This window comes from Mya arenaria, chromosome 14, assembly GCF_026914265.1.
Source record: "Mya arenaria isolate MELC-2E11 chromosome 14, ASM2691426v1".
NCBI lineage: Eukaryota > Metazoa > Mollusca > Bivalvia > Myida > Myidae > Mya > Mya arenaria.
In genome coordinates this window covers 53225863-53237491 of record NC_069135.1, presented here as the reverse complement: position 1 = coordinate 53237491, position 11629 = coordinate 53225863, and the positions used below count along the sequence as shown (strand labels likewise).

At 37.0% G+C, this 11629-nt stretch overlaps 1 pseudogene; it reads left to right on the top strand.

Annotated features, from left to right (window-relative positions):
* The first annotated feature begins 4861 nt into the window (after positions 1-4861).
* Positions 4862-8205, top strand: LOC128215824 (uncharacterized; annotated as a pseudogene).
* Positions 8206-11629: the final 3424 nt, after the last annotated feature.

Here is an 11629-nt window from a genome sequence, read left to right as displayed (position 1 = left end):
GGAACTGACCACATGCATTTAATGCCAACTCGGAACTGTCGGCATTCGTGAAATGACAACTCGGAACCGACCACATACATGTACTGCCAACACGGAACAGACCGCATACATGGACTGCCAACATGGAACTGACCACAACCTTTTTAATAAAATGTTACAAGTTTTTGTTTTGCGTTTCTCATCAACTAATATTATTTAATGGTGTTATGTACGTACTGTCCTTAAAACTATTGGTGAGTTTAAAATGTTAGTTTTAACACTTTAATCTTCGCATGAAATTAATTACCAGCCAATTGTATACAAATGTGATGAGATGTCCACACGTTACCATTTCGTTGTTTGCATATTTAAATGGTTTGGTTAGATATGAATTCATTTATCAATAAACATGTTAAGATATCGTTGTCCAAACCAGGTATTGAACCAGTGTAATACAATTGGCTGCATATTTCTATCACATATTTTTCAATATTATTAATATTAATTAATGATGATAATGATTCAAAAGGAAGTGTCGCATCCGTACAAGATGAACTTTAAAGGCATACATGCCCAGTTAGTGTGTGACCAATACAAATCAATGCTGCTCTGTCTCTATCACACCTATATAAAGTGTAAACTTCAAACTGTCAGTCTGAATTAATCTTGCTGATTGTCGAAAACCGATTACCAACGATACAGTATCTTAAAATAAAGCAAAACTCTAATGTAAAATGATATCTTACTCTTTCAAATTATCAACAAAGTTAATTCACATCTCAGGAACAATAACAACCTTTAAATTTTAAAACCTGTCGTAAGACATTATGTAGGTCCAGAGGGATACCACACACTGACTTTAAGGTGCACTCTTATTCCCACATAAGATTAACCTCAGTTAATAATATTGTTTTAATCTATACAAAAAGGATGAATAAATGTCGAAAACAATGGTTCTTATGAAGGATTCCAAGTGTAATTTGAAAGAAATGTGCATAAAACACGGTATGTATACGTAATGAGACTATTCTATATCACAGTAAATCTTTTAGCATTCACCATTCTTTTAATGTTTGCGTTTTCAGCACACGGTTACAATTTTGTTATCAGTAATTGATATTTTCCATAAATGCATTATTTAGTAAGAAGTTTAAAAGTTATCACTTAATATTTATGTTTGTTATACATGTTTTCGAATTGATTTTGAATAGGAGTGTCACTTTAACAAAACAGATGATTAAAAAAATCTTGAAGATATCGTCAGAGGAAAAATACCTTGCCTAAATTGATACAGTCATTTATTAAAGAAGAAGACTTTATTATGCAAACAAATCAAGATGCCATCTGGCATAGTAAGTTTACATAATATATTCAAAATAGCAATATGAAACTTATATACTTGAAGGAAAAATTTCATGTCGGGAGAGACAACATGTGTTCGATTAAATTCATATTAAGTAAAAGCACGTCAGTCATATACTAAATGGCGTCTTATTTCAAAAGCCTTAAAAGTAAATGTGGCAAGATTTTTTTTAATTTGACTGAACTTTCACTATTTATCAATTGCATAAACTTGACGAAACTTGGATTACGCCAAAAGTAGTTTTTTTATATATTTTTTCTGATATCTTTATAACTATCGCATTGCAGAACAAAATGAAATTCATCTTCCAATACGCCGCATTTCATACATTTGCGTTCGTGATATGGTAAACTTTCTGGTCTACGCCACAGCTAACCTGTGTGACGACAAGCGTAATCTAGATAGAGCTTTTCTGAATTTTGGTATGTTTACTAGGTTGAGGTACTCGCTAAACTTAAAACTGAAAATGGTTCTGTAAAACATTGACCTAGATGATTCATGTATATTTGCATTTAGATTTTGGACGAAATTGTCTTGCAATCTTTGTTTAACTAGCAGTAAAAATAATTTAGTACTCCCTACTCCTTGATTTAACCAAGCTTCGTAAAACCCTAACTGGGAAAGTAATACTTGCACTTTCGAAGCCCAATTTATTTTGTTAGGATTTACATCAAGTGATTTTTTAACATATTATACGCGTATTTAATGTATTTGTTATCTCCCCACATACACAGTTTTAAACAATACTTAATAATAGTATAATATCTTCCATTTATTAGATTTAATCTTCCTGTTTCACCATAAATAAAGTCATTTTGCGTTGATATTTTAACGCCAAGCAACCTTTTGCAAAATGCTAAATGAGTGCGCTTAACCTGAAATCCAGTTTTTATTCATTTTAAAAAATAGCCTTTAGTGCTTGGCCTCCTAGCATTTTATCAGTTTCATTGAATGAACCTCCTGTGGTGAATAAAATCCCAAGGTATTTGAATTTACTTACAATTTCTATTTCTTCATTCTTATATTTGAAAGACAAATTTTGTGGTAGTCTACCGCCTTTTTGAAAAACCATAACTTTAGTTTTTTAATATTTACAGACAGCTTCCATCTATCACAATCGTCTGCGCACAATAACACAAATAATTTCAAATCTCCTAGTTCGATACCTTGCACTCCTTGTATAATAAATGTCTCTTCTATGTCATTAAGATACATACTAAATAAAAAGGGTGAAAGGCTTTCACCTTGACGTACCCCTAAATCACAAGTGAAAGAATAACTTAGGTTATCGCACATTTTGACTTTTGACTTAACATTCTTATATATAGATTTGATTACATTCAGTATGATACCCCTCACCCCTTATTTAAGTAATTTAAACAATAACACATCTCTTACCACAAAATCAAAAGCCTTTTGGAAATCAACAAATGTGCAGAACAGCCTGTCGTTGTTACTTAAACAATTACTAATTAAACAGTGCAGTATGAATATATTGTCCACTGTGCTCATGCCTTTACTGAAACCTGCTTGAGCTTCTACATAAACTGAGTATTTTTCTACCCATTCATTTAACCTGTTATTTAGAATTCGTGTGAATAATTTTCCTAATGTACTAAGTAATGTTATTCCTCTATAATTGCTCGGATCATTTTCATCACCATTTTTGAGTATCGGGACAATAATACCCTCAGACCAGATTTCTGGGAAATGTCCTCGTTTTAAACACGAATTAAATAAAGCATGAAAATAATGTCTTAAATACTTTTCACCATATAAAAACATCTCATTAAAACATAAATCTACACCGCCGCTAGTATTTTTCGTAATTGTTTAATAGATTTATCTATTTCTTCTAATGTAATTTCTTTGTCTAACTCTGAAAACATAATCTGGAGTTCTCCATCCAAATATCTGTCATTAAAGTTTAAAATGTCTTCGTCGGCTTAAATATTAAATAAACGGTAAAACACGCACACATTTGGATTGCTAAACATGTATATTAATATAAATGTCGTAACTCATTTGGTTATTAAATCAGTTAAAGTACAGAGATAGACAATTTTAATGAACCAATAGGTTGATAATTATAGAACATTTAAATGACACTTAACTCAAAACAAGCCACCAAATGTTAACTCTGCCATATTTTATGCCGAAAATAGGTGCATGTCCCATTGTATTATTTACAGCAAAATGAAATGAACATGATTTAAGTTATAAATAGCTAGCTGAAAATAAAATCTCAATGATAAAATTATGAAGTATTAGTTTAACTTTATATGGAACTAAATGAAGTATCAAAGTAAAACATACAAGTATGTATCAAGTTATATATCCATGGTCATGTGAATTGAATGGTGGCAGTGATAGCTGTACTGCAAGGGAAGTAACAATTTGAGAAGTTTGCATCCAGGGTTGTTTTCGATGGAAAATTGTGTACCGAATGTGTTAAAATATAAAAACAATAATTTACGTAGTTCCGTTTTGATTTTAATTGTATATTATTTCTCGCTAAAAATAAGAAATAAATAGAAGATAAACTAACGTTTTTTTCCGTGTACAGTTAAGTTCTATTATATAACAGTTTGATTGCTACGCCACTTATTAGAAAAGAACATAGTTAGAATATTGGCAATCGGAACGATAAATGTTTTTGTTTCTTCTGGAAAGAAATATATAACATGAACGTGAAACTGAAAGTAAAAGCAAGCAAAATGTCCGTGCACAAATGCCGGTGCAACTTGAATTTGACAAGGATGCATTGGATTACAGAATAATAAGTATTTGCAGGAACAGAAATGTTTAACTCAACATTCATTCAATGATTATATATTCTATTGATAGAAATTTGCTTGGGGAAATGTTTCTTATGACAAGGTGAAAAAGGATACGTCCTACCAATCCCATTTATTACTGCATGTAAAAAGAAACACATGTGTTATTTTTGTTGGCCTTAATGGCAGTTTAATTGCTTTAAGGCCTAAAAAATTGTTTGGTTAGGGTTACATCCTTTTAAAAAATAGGTAGGGTAGGTAGGCTTTTTTATTAGGCTTTTTTAAGAATGTCATTATCATCATTGGATACTGGTGTTAAAGATATCTTCTGAATAAGCATTTAAGGTTTTTAACTACAAAGTGAAAAGCAAATTAAAAAATATACATATATTTTTTTAATTTTATTTTTTAGTTTTTCATATCTTTTTTTCAAACTGACTATAAATACGGTAGGGTCGGCGCCTATTCCGTAGGTATGGTCGGGTAACCCGAACCAAATGTGTTTTTTTTAAGTCTAATCAGAAAGAATTCAGATGTATTATAGTTGTAGAGTATTCATGTATTTTAACAAAAGTATTTCAATCATTATGAAACTTTTACATATAAAATATCAATCTAGCTTTTAAATGCTTATCAATAAAATCCAGTCACCTGATCTATTACGTAGGTTGGAGATAAGCTGTTTATCGAACTTCCTTGTTGGAAGTGAAGGCCAGTGAGAAGACGTTTGTAACTTTTAACCCTATATGTTACACGACTATGGCATTAAATTTTGCATCCTCAATTCAGAGGGGCTGTGATTTCATCCATGAGTTCGCCTGTTCCGCTTGTGAAGAAGATGGATTGAACACGGAAGCTCAACATTTCTGTCAGCAGTGCACGAAATATTACTGCGATAACTGTGTACCAGTTCACAACAAGCTATTCAAGAGACACACAGTGCTCGACCGAAAGGATGTGAAGAAATGGGCAGCAGCACCAGGGATGTTGGACGTCCTTGAGAGATGTGAGAGGCACCCCGGAGAGGCAGGCGCTAAAGCTGGTCTGTGGTGACCATGACCAGCTGTGTTGCCATGTGTGCGTTGCCGTGGATCATAGGTATGTTTCAAAGACGTTAAAATAACACAATCACAGTATAGAAATTGATCGAAAACTATTTTAAGCATGCTTAACACTGTTACCGGTTTCTCGGTCTGTCTGTCTGTCTTTCTGTCTGTTTGTGTGTCTTTGTATATGTCTGTCTGTATGTCTGTCTGTCTGTCTTTCAGTCTGTTTGTGTGTCTTTGTATATGTATGTCTGTAAGTCTGTCTGTATGCATGTCTATCTGCCTGTCTTTCTGTCTGTCTGTCTGTTTGCCTGTTTGTTTGTCTGTGTGTCTCTCTGTCTGTCTCTCGGTCTTTCTTTCTGTCTGTTTGTGTGTCTTTGTGTATGTCTGTCTTTATGTATGTATGTCTGCTTGTGCGTATGTTTGACTGCCTGTGTGTATGTCTGACCGTGTGTCATTCTGTATCTGTGTATGTCTTTGTATGTGTGTGTGCGTGCGTGCGTGCGTACGCGTACGCGTGTGTGTTTGTGTATCAGTGTCTGTGTTTGTGTGTGTCCGTCAGTGTGTGTCCGTCAGTGTGTGTCCTTCAGTGTCTCTGTGTTTGTCTGTCAGTCTTTGCGTGTCAGTGTGTGTCTGTGCGTGTGTGCGTGTGTGCGTGTGTGCGTGTGTGTGTGTGTGTGTGTGTGTGTATGCGTGCGTGCGTGCGTGCGTGCGTGCGTGCGTGCGTGCGTGCGTATGTCAGTGTGTGTCTGTCAGTGTGTGTCTATGTGTGTGTGTGTCTGTCAGTGTGTCTCTGTCAATGTGTGTCCGTCAGTGTGTCCGTCAGTATATGTGTGTCTCTGTGTTTGTCTGTCAGTGTTTGTCTGTCTGCGTGTGTCTGTCAGTGTGTGTGTGCGTGTGTGCGTGTGTGCGTGTGTGTGTGTGAGTGTGTGTGTGTGTCTCGTATGTCTCTGTGTGTGTCTCGTATGTCTCTGTGTGTGCGTTTGTGCGTGCGTGCGTGCGCGCGCGCGCGTGCGTGCGTGCGTGCGTGCGTGCGTGCGTGCGTGTCAGTGTGTGTGTGTGTGTGTGTGTTACAGAAATTAATGCATTAAAGTTTTAAGACCCTAATGGGCATCATTTAAATCTATGATCAGCTTGATATTATCTTAATTTGTATCATTTACGCTTAATACATGGAACATCGATGTAAGCAAACTCTAAAAGATGACGACGACGAAGAAGAAGAAGACGACGACGACAAAGACGACGACGAAGACGACGACAAAATATAAGTATTTAGATTGATTCGATTTTAGAAGAATGTTATAAACAATCGTCTTCAACATAAACATGTTTTTTCCTTCTTTCATTGCAGACACTGTTCATCAATACAGCACATTCCAGACGTTGCAAAGGGCATCCGCAAATATCCGGAGTTTCGTCAACTACCTCAACGGGTAGCTGTTCTTAGGAAGCAGATAGAAGATATGAAAAACGACAGAAAGAAAAATAGTGCCTCACTGAGGAAGACTCGAACAGCCATTGTTGCTGAAATCAATGCAATCCGGGAAAAGATCAACGGCATTCTTGACAAGATGGAAACAACAACCGTTCAAGAATTAGACCGTCTGGTGGCTGATCAGGAACTGTCCATTAAGAAAGATATGGAATCCTGCACACAGATGCACGATGAATTAAAGAGCATTATGGATGACATACAAAGCAAAGACTCATCATGCGAACCACCCCTATATATTGGGTTCAGAAAATGTGAAGAAATAATCAAACAAACAAACGAAATACTGCAAAACATGTCAAGTGTTGTTAAATACAATATAACTTTTCGTAAACATAATGGAATTGGAGATAATTTGTCCTCGATGAAGAATTTCGGAGAGTTAAATGAATCGAATGTTTTTGGTGCACAACCACGTACATCGCTTTTCCCCCGAGATCATGTATTCGCTACCGAAGGTTACAAGGAGTTCAACGTAAACATTAGTTCAGACAAAGTTTCATGTTATATTGAAGGGGTATGTGAGCTACCTGGTGGAGAGATTGTTATTACAGACGCCAACAACAGTAAAGTGAAACTCCTGGACCAGGAGTACAGGGTTGTCGACCACTGTGATGTCCCCGAGTATCCATATGACGTGTGCCACATTGGCGGGAATGAGGTTGCCGTCTGCGTTAACAACAACAAAGAAAATGATGAAAGACATGAACTTCATTTCATTAACATTACAAAAGGGACATTTGTGACTACGCGAGAATTAAAATTCACCCATAGATGTTACGGCGCAGCTCATCACGGAAACATTTTTTACATTTCATCAGGCACCGCGCTGTACGTCTATACAATGGAAGGGGAGCTAGTCAAGAAGCTGTACGAGGACAAGATCGGTGATTACACGGTGGTGAGAATTGCCATCAGTAACGACGGGAAGACTATCTACATTACAAACAACTCAAACAATCAACTTATCACCCTGGACAACCTTGGCAACAACCTGGCCACATTTATTGATCCTGACCTGAGGAGACCTTACGGAGTACACGCGACAATTGCTGGACACGTTTTCGTCTGCTACTATAACTCCAACACAGTTCTGCAGGTTGACAAGGACGGAATAACGAAGTTGGCCACACTGGCAAAGAAACAAGATGGATTGTACGAACTAACTGCTTTATACTTCAGCAGCCGTACTTCCTCTCTCGTTGTAGGATATAAAGACACACTTCTCGTAATCAATGTACGATAAAAAAAAAAAGCTCCACTTACAAGTGACAAAAAAGATAATTAATAGAACCGTGTTAACTGTGTTAACCTTTTTCGTGTAAGTATTAATATGGATGAAAATTGTTCAATATAATACGAGAATCATATTTGGTTAAACATACATATACATTTATACGTTACGTATTACGCTTGCTTTTTGCTACAAAGTTATAAAGTTTATCGTGCGCATGTTATTCAACTATATCACTGTTGATTTTAAAATGTTATTCACATATGTTATATATCTGGTATGAGTGTGTATGTATACGAATGAATTATTCTCTCTTTAATGTGGAAATAAATACATATTATACGGGCCGTTTTGTCCATGTGCCTTTAAGAAGCTTGAATATTTTTACTACTTCTACAAGAGAGTCAGTTATATGTTTACTATTTTCACTGGACACCCAGATCAACCGTTCATGGAAGGGTCGTCGTCATAGATGGAAGAATCCAGCTGAGATGTTATTAAGTGAAAAAAAACTTGATATATGCTTTTTTTATTAAAGGCGCACATAGTGGTTGATGCAAAAACATTTTTTATATTAAATGAAGGATTATGTTAATCTCATTTGACAAAATGATCAAATAAAAAAACGTATCAAAGTTCAATTATTATTACCCCTTATAAAATATGTTTTGTTTTGTTTTTATTTATAGCTACGTGGCCCTTAAAAAGCGCCAAAATATCGCTAGTAATATGTACACACATGTCTTTTATTCATTAACCAGTCAAATGAGTTAAACATAATGCTGCATTAATAAAAAAATGATATCGCACCAACCTATAGTGTGCCCCTTTAAAACTAAACAAGATTATTATGATTCAATAGTAAGTGTTGCAACACTCGATCTCTTTACAAAGGCATTTTAAAGGCAATACAGTTATGTCGCCAATACAGACATCTGCTGGGCTAAATGAAATCCTAAAGCGATTTTTTCACGATTTTTAAAGTCCAGTCAATAGTGCTGACGAATATTGCCACGTTGCCTGTACGGAATCCGTATATCCCCATCCCGTACACGTTGTACGTGTATGGGGTAGGTATACGCATCCAGTTCACGTTGCATGTACGGGTTCCGTATATCCATCCCGTACAAGTTGCATGTGCAAGGTCCGTTTATCAATCCCGTAAACGTCGCATGTACGGGGCCCGTTTATCCACCTAGAGCATGTTGCGTGCTGAGGGTCCGTTTATCTACCCCATACACGTTGCGTGTTCAGGGTCTATTTATCTACCCCAAACACGTTGCGTGTTCAGGGTCTATTTATCTACCCCATACATGTTGCGGGCTCGGGGTCCATTTATCTACCCCATACACGTTGCGTGTTCAGGGTCCATTTATCTACCCCATACATGTTGCGGGTTCGGGGTCCGTTTATCCACCCCATACACGTTGTTTATACGGGTTCCGTGCTTTCATCCCGGGCATGTTGCGTGTTCGGGGTCCGTTTACCAATCCCGTGCACGTCGTTTATCTACCCAATACACGCTGTGTGTACGGGTTCCTTACTCCCATCCCGGGCATGTTGCGTGTTCGGGGTCCGTTTATCCACCCCATACACGTTGTTTATACGGGTCCCGTGCTGTCATCCCGAGCACGTTGCGTGTACGGTTTCCATATATCCACCCCATATACAATGAATGTACGGAGTCCGTTAATCCATCCCGCATAAGCGAATACGGGGTCCGTATATCCATTCCGTACACGATGCGTGCACAGGGTCCGTTTTTCCATCACGTTGAATGTCAGGGGTTCGAACTGCCATACAAGGATACTCTCTCTCTCTCTCTCTCTCTCACATTTAGAGTGAACAATACTATCTTACATTGAAACGAACATTTTTTATTTCATTATATGCCTAAAATTAGAAGTCATCCGATTACATTTTTAGAAGAAAAAAACGCACCAACTTATAAGCGCACGTAACGTCATTTCGGAAATGGCGTCGTTGAAACTGTGTTTCAGCCCTGTGCGCGCTGACGTTTGATTTAGAAATGAGAGCGGGCTAAAATTTCAAATCTGAGAAAAATATAAGTTGATACCTTCACTGTTTCAAGCAATGAAATCTATTTTTACTGAACAATCTCTAAAACCCACCGGAAAGAATATTTAAAGTGCATACACATATTGCTTTATTATAATGTTGATCATGGTCCAACACACGTGTTAAGGATAGATAAACATCATTTTTTATTTTGGCACATTATGAACAAATATGTATTAATCTGTCATGATTAATAATCTATTTGTTCAACAAATCAAGTGCACACGCAAGACTTACTGAACGGTTTACATTGCTAGAATATCACAAGTTAGATATTCAATTAGTACAGTCACAATACAGAGTCTTGCTTTATTTGTATTTTTGACTCAGGTAACATGCAAATCAAGCATACATGTGCCGCAAACATTGAACTGACCGCATACATGTATTGCCAATATAGAACATACCGCATACATACATCGCTTATAAGAAAATGACCGCATAAATTTACCGCCAACATGGAACTGACATCATACATGTACCGCCAACATGGAACCGACCGCATACATTTATTGCCAATATGGAACAAACCGCACACATGCACTGCCAATATAGAGCTGACCATATGCATGTACTGCCAACATGGAGCTGACCGCATACATGTACTGCCAACATGGAGCTGACCGAATACATGTACTGCCAGCATGTACCTTAACGCATACATGTACTGCTTACAAAGAACTGACCGCATACCTGTACTGCCAACTCGAAACTGACAGCATACTTACATTGCCAACATGACCCTGACCGCATGCATGTACTGCCAACATGGAACTGACCGCAAACATGTACTGCCATCATGGAACTGACCGCATGCATGTACCGCCAACAGGGAACTGACCACTTACATGTACCGCCAACATGGAACTGACCACATACATGTTCTGCCAACATGAATCTGACCGCATACATGTACTGCCAACATGGAACTGACCGCAGCCATGTACTGCCAACATGGAACTGACCGCATGCATGTACTGCCAACATGGAACTGACCGCATACATGTACTGCCAACTCAGAACTGACCACATGCATGAACTGCCAACTTGAAACTCACTGCAGAAATGTACTGCCAACTCGGAACTGCCCACATTCATTCACTGCCAATTCGGAACTGACCTTATACATTTACTGCCAACACGGAACTGACCGCATGCATGCACTGCCAACATAGAACTGACCGAATACATGCATGCAATCATAATCCCTGCCATTTTTTAGTTTTGACATTTAATGCATTTAATAGCCGGATTTTCAATCAAATGTAACATGATTTTGATTTGTTTTGCGTTTCACATAAATTAATGTAATTTAATGTACGTACTGTCCATAAAACTATTTGTTTAAAGTTTAAAATGTTAGTCTTAACACTTTAATATTTGCTTGAAAGCAATAATCAGCCAAATGTAAACAAATCTGATAAGATGTCCACAGGTTGTCATTTGGTTGTCTGCACATTGATTAAATGATATGGTTGAATATGAAGTAATTTATCGATACACATGTTGAGTTTCCGTTTTACCAACCCAAAGATTGAACTAGTTAAATACAATTGGCTGCATATTTCTATCACGTATTTTTCAATATTATTCATATCAATTAATGATGATAGCGATTCAAAAGTAAATGTCGCAACTCTCGATCCTTACTTGGGC